Source organism: Podarcis vaucheri, assembly GCF_965113315.1.
Source record: "Podarcis vaucheri genome assembly, chromosome: 10".
NCBI lineage: Eukaryota > Metazoa > Chordata > Lepidosauria > Squamata > Lacertidae > Podarcis > Podarcis vaucheri.
The window spans coordinates 13,562,139-13,569,963 of record NC_138748.1 but is presented as its reverse complement, the minus strand read 5'-3'; the positions used below and the strand labels follow the sequence as shown (position 1 = coordinate 13,569,963).

The following is a 7,825-nucleotide window of genomic DNA, read 5'->3' as shown; positions in this document are numbered from 1 at the left end:
GTGTTATGATCTAAGCCTTTCCAGCGTCACCTTAATATAAAACCTAAACATACTTTTGAGGGAGGAAAACACAAGACGAAAAAAAGGGAATGAAAAATAAGGAAATCTTCAGGAAATCTTCATTAGGGTTAAGTCAGTGACGGGAGAATGTAGACTTGGAGGTCAAATGCCACTGTCCAGACCACACTGTCTGCTCCTCAGGACTGTCTGTGGGCCAAATCCTCTCTTCCTAGTTCACAACCCTTACCAGACCTGTAAGGGTTGTACCCTTCCTGAGTGTCCAGTGGCCCATATATTATATCTGAAGGAGCGTCTTCACCCCCATCATTCTACCCGCACACTGAGGTCCAGCGCCGAGGGCCTTCTGGTGGTTTCCTCACTGCAAGAAGCCAAGTTACAGAGAATCAGGCAGAGGGCCGTCTCGGTACTGGCACCCGCCCTTTGGAACACCCTCCCACCAGATGTCAAAGATAACAACAACTACCAGACTTTTAGAAGACATCTGAAGGCAGCCCTGTTTAGGGAAACTTTTAATGTTTGATGCATTACTGTATTTTAATATTTTGTTGGAAGCTGACCAGAGTGGCTAGGGAAGCCCAGCCAGATGGGTGGGGTATAAATAATAAATTATTATTATTATTATTATTATTATTATTATTATTATTATTAAGCATCATATTCTCCCAGTGGTCAACCAGTAGCCTGTACAAAACTCAACAGCACTTCCTCCTGGCATTCCCTTCAACTTGTATTCAGAGCATTGCTTAAGGGTTAATACTGCTTGAAAGCATTATCCTTCATGAATTTGTCTAATCCTCATTTAAAGTCATCCATGTTGATGGCCATTACTGCCTCTCGGGGGAGCAAATCTATAGTTTGACTGTGTGCTGTTTGAAGAAAGACTTCTTTTTGTCTGTCCTGAATCTGCCATGGGTTGCATTTTTAAAATACAGAAAGCACTGGTTTAATGTGCAGAAATCATTGTGTAGAATGGGTTCAAGTAGAAGGTTCTGGTAATTTCTCCATGTGATACAAGCTAGAAGTTTCTAGCTGACTAGTGAGTTTCTATTGTGCATGGAAACAAGCAGAAGGTTCCTGATGTTTGTGTTATTTCTTCAGAGAAGCTGAGTGCAGCTGGTTTGAGCTGACCTTGTTATCTTCCTCCCAAGGTCATGGCTGCCTTTAATTGCAGGGCCGAAAGGAGTCTGCTTTCATTCCTTTCCCTCCCTCTACATTCTCTCTGCTCTGTTTGTGTGCGTGTTTCTCTTATTCAGTGCTATTTAAATGCTAGGTTTGAGTTAAGTTTGTAGCAACTACAGTGGTACCTCGGGTTAAGTACTTAATTCGTTCTGGAGGTCCGTTCTTAACCTGAAACTGTTCTTAACCTGAAGCACCACTTTAGCTAATGGGGCCTCACGCTGTCGCCGCGCTGCATTAGCAGCACCAAAGTAACTTCCCCAGGATGCAAGACTGGGCAGTAGGTCTGTAGGCCTTCTTGAACGTTGACCCACTATTGTTCTCATCTGCTCAATCTGCCGAAGCATATCTTCACATGCAAACCTGCCAGGGGTTTGATACCCATCAAATACCCTCACCTGGTTTAGCTGGCCAGTCAAAGCCATTGCCAGGGGTGCGGCTGCTGTTCTTTGCTGACAACTTCAAGGAGCCACAGGTGAGAACTGAGTACCAGGTGGCAACCCTGTTGGAAAAATGCCCCGGGAAGGGTGCCAACTTCCCAAGACACCGGGGCTTCTCTCCGGTGGTCACTGTCTGGCTGGAATCCTCCCTCAGTCCAGAGAGACCGGTAATAAGTGACCCCTCCCTCCTGAGAGGAGCACACTAATCTTCTGGCATCCCATCACAGAAGAAAGAGACAGCCCGTAGTCCGTAGTCTACTCACTACTTCATTAAGACTGTACAAGCAGCTTTTACAAGCACAATTGCTCTCCTGAGCAGCAAACACAAGAGTCTACGACTCGACTCACACTTCGACTCAGAAGTGAAAGTAACTCTCCGGTTACATGAGAACTGGCAGAGACTTCCTGTCTCACGCTCAGAAACATCACATGATGTCAACACAGTAGCTGCTCTTTGCAGCTGGTGAGATCTGAAATCCCAACAAACCCAAGGTGAACATATATTACCCTTCCCCTAAAATCTCAATTCCCCTGATATGTATCATGCAATGAAATCTCACAGAAGCTTCATTTTAAAAAATCAACCACACAGTGAATTGGTGAGATAGAAATTTGCGTAGCAGGATGGAGGTAGACGTGGCTCTGTTGCCAGTGTCTCTTTTTAGGAAAGAGAAGGCAAAAAGGTTATCATTACATCTGCTAATGAACGTTTCCAAGTACACAAACAATAAATCTGATATTGGTAGTTGACAACTGCAATTAAGATATGGTCGTTATATTTACATACGCTTCTTTTTTGGAAAAAACAAAACAAAAAAGCATGTATAGCAGAAAGGCACCAGATCTGCATAATATATGTACTACACACACCAAGCGTAATTGGATATATTGCTACCAAACAGTATGCTGAAAACCTTGTACGCTTCTTGTAAACTTTGATTGATTGTCTCTATTTAACTTGTGCCCTTGTGTATATCTTCCGAGAATGGTGCTGAAGTTCCGCAGTATTAAATGCTCTATATTTGTATTAAGTTCACAACACATTGTGGTGTCTTTGGAAATGAAGCCTTATTTTAAATGAAACCAACTTCTTCTTACTGACTTTGTGTGTGTGTGTAAAATAAGAGATTAGATGTTGTCGTGAGGGAACCTAACAATCTGAAAGACATTGTCCACAAACGGTGACAATGTGCAACTCTCATTATTACCTGGGGCAAGGTACCGTCTATTCATGAGGACAACTCGCACCAAAATGATTTAACATATTGTTATTCCAAAGGTAAAACTTGGATAACGGAGGCAATTTAGGAGACATTACAAAATGGTATTTTATAGAACGAAGGGCACAGAAGGACATTTTTAAAAGGTGTTTATCCTCCCCCTACATGAATAATTATAGTTTCTTTTAGCAATGTTCTGAAAAACTGCTTTTTCATATATATATATATATATATATATATATATATATATATATATATATATATATATGCAGGTTTTGGTGTCTTCGGGTGTCTTCCCGTGTAAGAGTCGGGGTGTCTGGGCGACGTTTCGACGAGGTCTCACTCGTCATCTTCAGGCTGGTGCTTTCGGCTTCTTGTTACCTTAAGCAGAGTTTGATCTTAAGGAAACAAGAAGCTTAAGGTAACAAGAAGCCGAAAGCACCAGCCTGAAGATGACGAGTGAGACCTCGTCGAAACGTCGCCCAGACACCCCGACTCTTACACGGGAAGACACCCGAAGACACCAAAACCTGCATTCCTGTACCCGTGAAAATCTACGAAAGCATATATATATATATATATATTTGCTTTCGTAGATTTTCACGGGTATAGGAATGCAGGTTTTTACTATTCTAGAAGATAGTAACGTGTGTGTGCTTTCCACACACTCCCTTACACATGAAGCACTGAAAATGTCCACTATCTTTAAGAACAAGGTCTTATTATTTAGAAAAAGCAGTTTCTTCCTTACCGTTCATGGACTCCACTGCTATGAAACAGCCATCTGCCATTCCCTAAGCACAACATTCTAAAGCATGCTGTATGTCAACTTTGGACCTAGCCTTTGACCATTTCCACAAGTTTGTCCATTCCCCTATCTGTAATTTGATTTTTTTATGATTAAAAAAATCTTCATAGAGGTTGGGTGGCCATCTGTCAGGGATTCTAGCCTTGCAGGGAGATGGACTAGTTGACCCCTGCCATCTTTTCCAACTCTAAATTCTAAGGTTGTATGATTAATGCATAACAGCATGAGAGTTCAAGGCAGCCAGGACAGGTGCCTGCCGTATGCAGAGTAACATTATCAATTACAGACCACATTAAGTGCACTGTCTATGCGTTTGAAGGGAAAGGAGGAGATTCCCGCCTCTTGAATCTAGAGAAGTGATAAGGGGAAGTGAGCCATTGGAAATATAGTGATGGCACTGTTAGGATTCTTGCTCCGTGTTTGCAGTCATGAGACTGTTGTCTATCACATGACGGTGTATGTTTTCATTCCACAGTGTGGGAAGTGATGGAGACAGGATGTTTTGGTATTACTGTTTCCATGAAGTGGGACTATTGTCCTTTGTTCTTTCTCTCATTGCTGTCTGATGAGAAAGAGGAAGGAGCTAAGGCAGAATGCTCCAAGTGTATTATATGTAAATAATGTAGATTAGCCAAAATGCTGTGCTACTGAGTTCTGTTACGCAAACTGCAAATACTCTGTGGATCCCCAAGTGTGCTGATGCTTCTTGGTATCAGTCACTGTGATGTCCGAGCTGAAGAAAGCTTTTGAAGCTCCCGAGCGACAGACCAGGAGGGAGAGAACATGCCAGTCGGGCATGTGTCTCTGCCAAGGTCCTACATGAGAGTAGGACGAACCTAACAGGTACATCCTGTGGAAGGAAGAAATTGTGATGTTGTCTGCAGGCATCACTTTTCCCCCGCAGCTGAGCCACGACTCCTGTGTCCCCCTTGCAGAGCCCAGTGGAGTATGTGTCCTGACAGTGGCAGCAGAGTAGCAGTTTGACTAGCCAGTGGTGTAGCATGGGGGCAGGAGGGCCGTGGACCTGGGTGCAAATTTCTGAGGGGGCACAAGGTAAGGGGTAGCAGGACCTTTTCCCATTCATGAAAATCCACGGCTGAAATGTCACTTGTGCAAATGGCTCCTTTGTCAATTTCTTTGCTGGGAGATTGTCTTCTCTTGCCTGTTTTCCCAGAACAATTTCTTTCTGTGCAAAGCCTGGACAGTTTCATGAAAGCAGCCCCTGCAGCTTCAGTTCCTTCCAGGTTCAATTCCTCCCTTCATCCCTTCCTCCCTTCCTCCCTCCCTTGCCTGTCTTGAATGCTCTTCCCTCTTCTCTGCCTTATCTCTGCTCCCCGGTTGTAGCTAGTTGTGGTTTGAGGACCCGACCCCCGCGAAGTAAAATGAAGACACAGGGACACGTGATATAAGGTTAATGGGCTAGAAAAGGCCACAACTTTATTGATTACAGCAATGAAAAGGTATTGGCTTAGGCATTGGATCGTGAAACAAGTGGGTTTATTCACCAGGGGTTCATCACCTGTTGATGCTAATCCAACTATAGGCTCACCCCTGATGTCACCGCGGGTCGTGCCAAGGCCTCCCGCCAAGCAGGCTTCGGACGGAATACCCGACCGCCAGATTCCTTTAACAGAATACCCCTAGAAATTGAAGGCATAGGCGATGGCCACACCTAGCACTTCGACACACCACAACACATTATTCCAATGCCTAACCTACCCACCAATACCACCAGAAAGTTGTGACGATTGCTACGAGGTAGGCAAAAAAACCAAAAAGCCTAATGCCAAATGGAAAAACTCCTACCAGCCCCCCCGGGCAACCGGGGCGACCAACCTAAGGTCCATAGCAAGGCCAATGACCTAAGCCCTAACTCAAGGGAGTGGAGGGTGGGTGACTCGCACAGGATGACAAAGAGAAATGAGGCCGGGGAGAGGCTGGCACTGCAGCATAAAGGCTGCTGGACACGCGCCCCCCATGGCACCTGGTTGGGCGGCCACCGGGGGGGGCGTGAGCGCCAGCCAGGTGAGCTGGAGGCAGGGGGCAATGCCCCCTGCTAGGAGCGGTGTTCGGGCTCCCGCCCACAACCACTCCCCTCTCTTTCAGGGAGGAGAGTCTTTAGCAAAGTGATATTCCTTTGATTAGATGCTGGCTGGTGAAGGCACTGGCTGCTGCCCAGTCCACCAGGAGAGCGCAAAACATGCCTCACCCCGGGCACCAGTAACCCACACTACACCCCTGTGACTAGCTCATCCCCAGCTGGAGGTCCTGCAGCTGCTCCCAATCCCACAAGTGCAGCAGCATCTCACAGCAGCCTGGCCCTCCTCACCACTTTGGCCACCAGCACACCTCAGAGCACTATGGCAAGGAGTAGGAGGAGTCACAGAGGTGTCTGAGAGAGAGATGAACTTGGATTGCCTGAAGTTTGGGGGTTCTGACCCAGAGTCCTGACCCAGACTCTGGTGAATGTAGTGCTGTAAAAGAGGAAGGCGCTACATCTAACAAGAGCAGTTCCTCTGATTTCAGCTCAGAAGAGGAGGAGAGGAAGAAGAGAAAAACTACTTCAAGTGAGGAGGGGGAAAAGAAAGAGAAGGAGAAGAAGAAGTAGAAAGGGGGAAAGTCCTAGGGAGAAAAATAATAAGAAAAGCAGGAAAGACTCCAGCGAGTTGAGCATCAAAGAGTCTGATGATGGTGGACGATGTCTGGATTCAGAGATAAAAAAATGTAGATGCTATGGATTTCATAGGACCAGAAGCTCCTATTACCTATGCCTTTCAAGATGATCAGGCCTTGAACCATGGGCATGCTTTACTCCATGGCAAACGTGCTGCCATGAAGGAGTATGTAAATGCTGAAAAATGCATCCCTAGTAGAGATGAAATTGGTCCAACCAGTGAAGAGTTTGCATCATTTACATCTGGCTATGTAATGAGCAGCACCGGAAAATGGAAGCTGTGTGTCTGAACAAGTAGCAACAGATGTACAGTGCGGATGAGAAGAGGGCCTTGGCATCTGTCAACCAGGAGGAGAGGCAGAAGAGAGAAGATCCTGGCAAGCTTCTGGGAGATGGTTTACAGGAAAACCAAGGGCAAAGACAGTAAATGGACTGGATGCTCTTCTTGCGTATATTGACAAACGTCACCCATTACAGAAGTTTGCAAATAAGTGTCCAGCATCTCCGCTGGCTGAATTTCGGGAAACGGTTTATGTGTATCAAATAAGAACCATGACAGGTGCATGTGGACAGCCTGTTCACAAATTTGCTGTGTGGCGTTGCCAGCAGCAGAAGGACACAAGGCAAAATGAAATGAGGCAGGCTGTCTTGCAGACTATCCCACAATATTTCCAGGAATCCAAGATACTGTGCCAAGAAACTGTGGGGATTTTAGAAAATACTTTCTTTAAATTCTGACCAGCAAACCTAGATAAACTTATACCTCCAGTCTTTCTGGATAATCCCTAATTTTGGAGGTTAACGCATACTGATATACTGCGTGGCCAAGGTCTAAAAATCCAGTCATTATAAACAGACACTTGACATAAGGCATAATGTAATTATTATCCACACCTACAGTAACGGAATACTGAAATATCTAGGTGCCCCTTTGTTTGAACACATTTTTATTATATTATTCAATGAATTTCTTGCTCTCCCTTTCCCAAGAATAACCACTGGATTAATAGTTTTCCTGACATATGGTATGCTCCACTGCATATCTATTTCTTGCTCTCAGTATACCTTAAGATTTCTAATTATACTGAGATATTCATGGCAGCACACTAATAATATTCACAGCAATGTCTGTTTTAAGCCATAGATAGTTCCTCCTTCTCAATAAAAGCATAAATTGGCCAAATTTTTTAAAAGTAAAAGACTATTTTTGCTCTTCTCTTTTCTGAAGTTTTTTTTTTATTATTTTTGGTTTACCCTTCTGGAAATTTGAAATAACCGAGCAGTTAAAATTCATGATCTACATTTTGTGTCATTATTATTACATTAGCATGAAATTATGGTCCTAGTTAGTCATAATTATACTCATAATTATTCAATTTATCACTATAGATCCTCCTGGAAATTTTATTGGAGGAGTTATTAACATTAATAAATTGTTTTTCTTCGTATCCATATTATTAATTCACCTCATGTGTGATGGGAACTA

The 7,825-nt window shown here is 44.1% G+C and overlaps 1 pseudogene across 1 annotated transcript; it reads left to right on the top strand.

Annotated features, from left to right (window-relative positions):
* The first annotated feature begins 1,552 nt into the window (after positions 1–1,552).
* Positions 1,553–6,797, top strand: LOC309542346 (NKAP-like protein pseudogene; annotated as a pseudogene). Its single transcript has 2 exons — positions 1,553–1,804; positions 6,308–6,797. The product of its transcript is annotated as an NKAP-like protein pseudogene (transcript).
* The last annotated feature ends 1,028 nt before the right edge of the window (positions 6,798–7,825 follow it).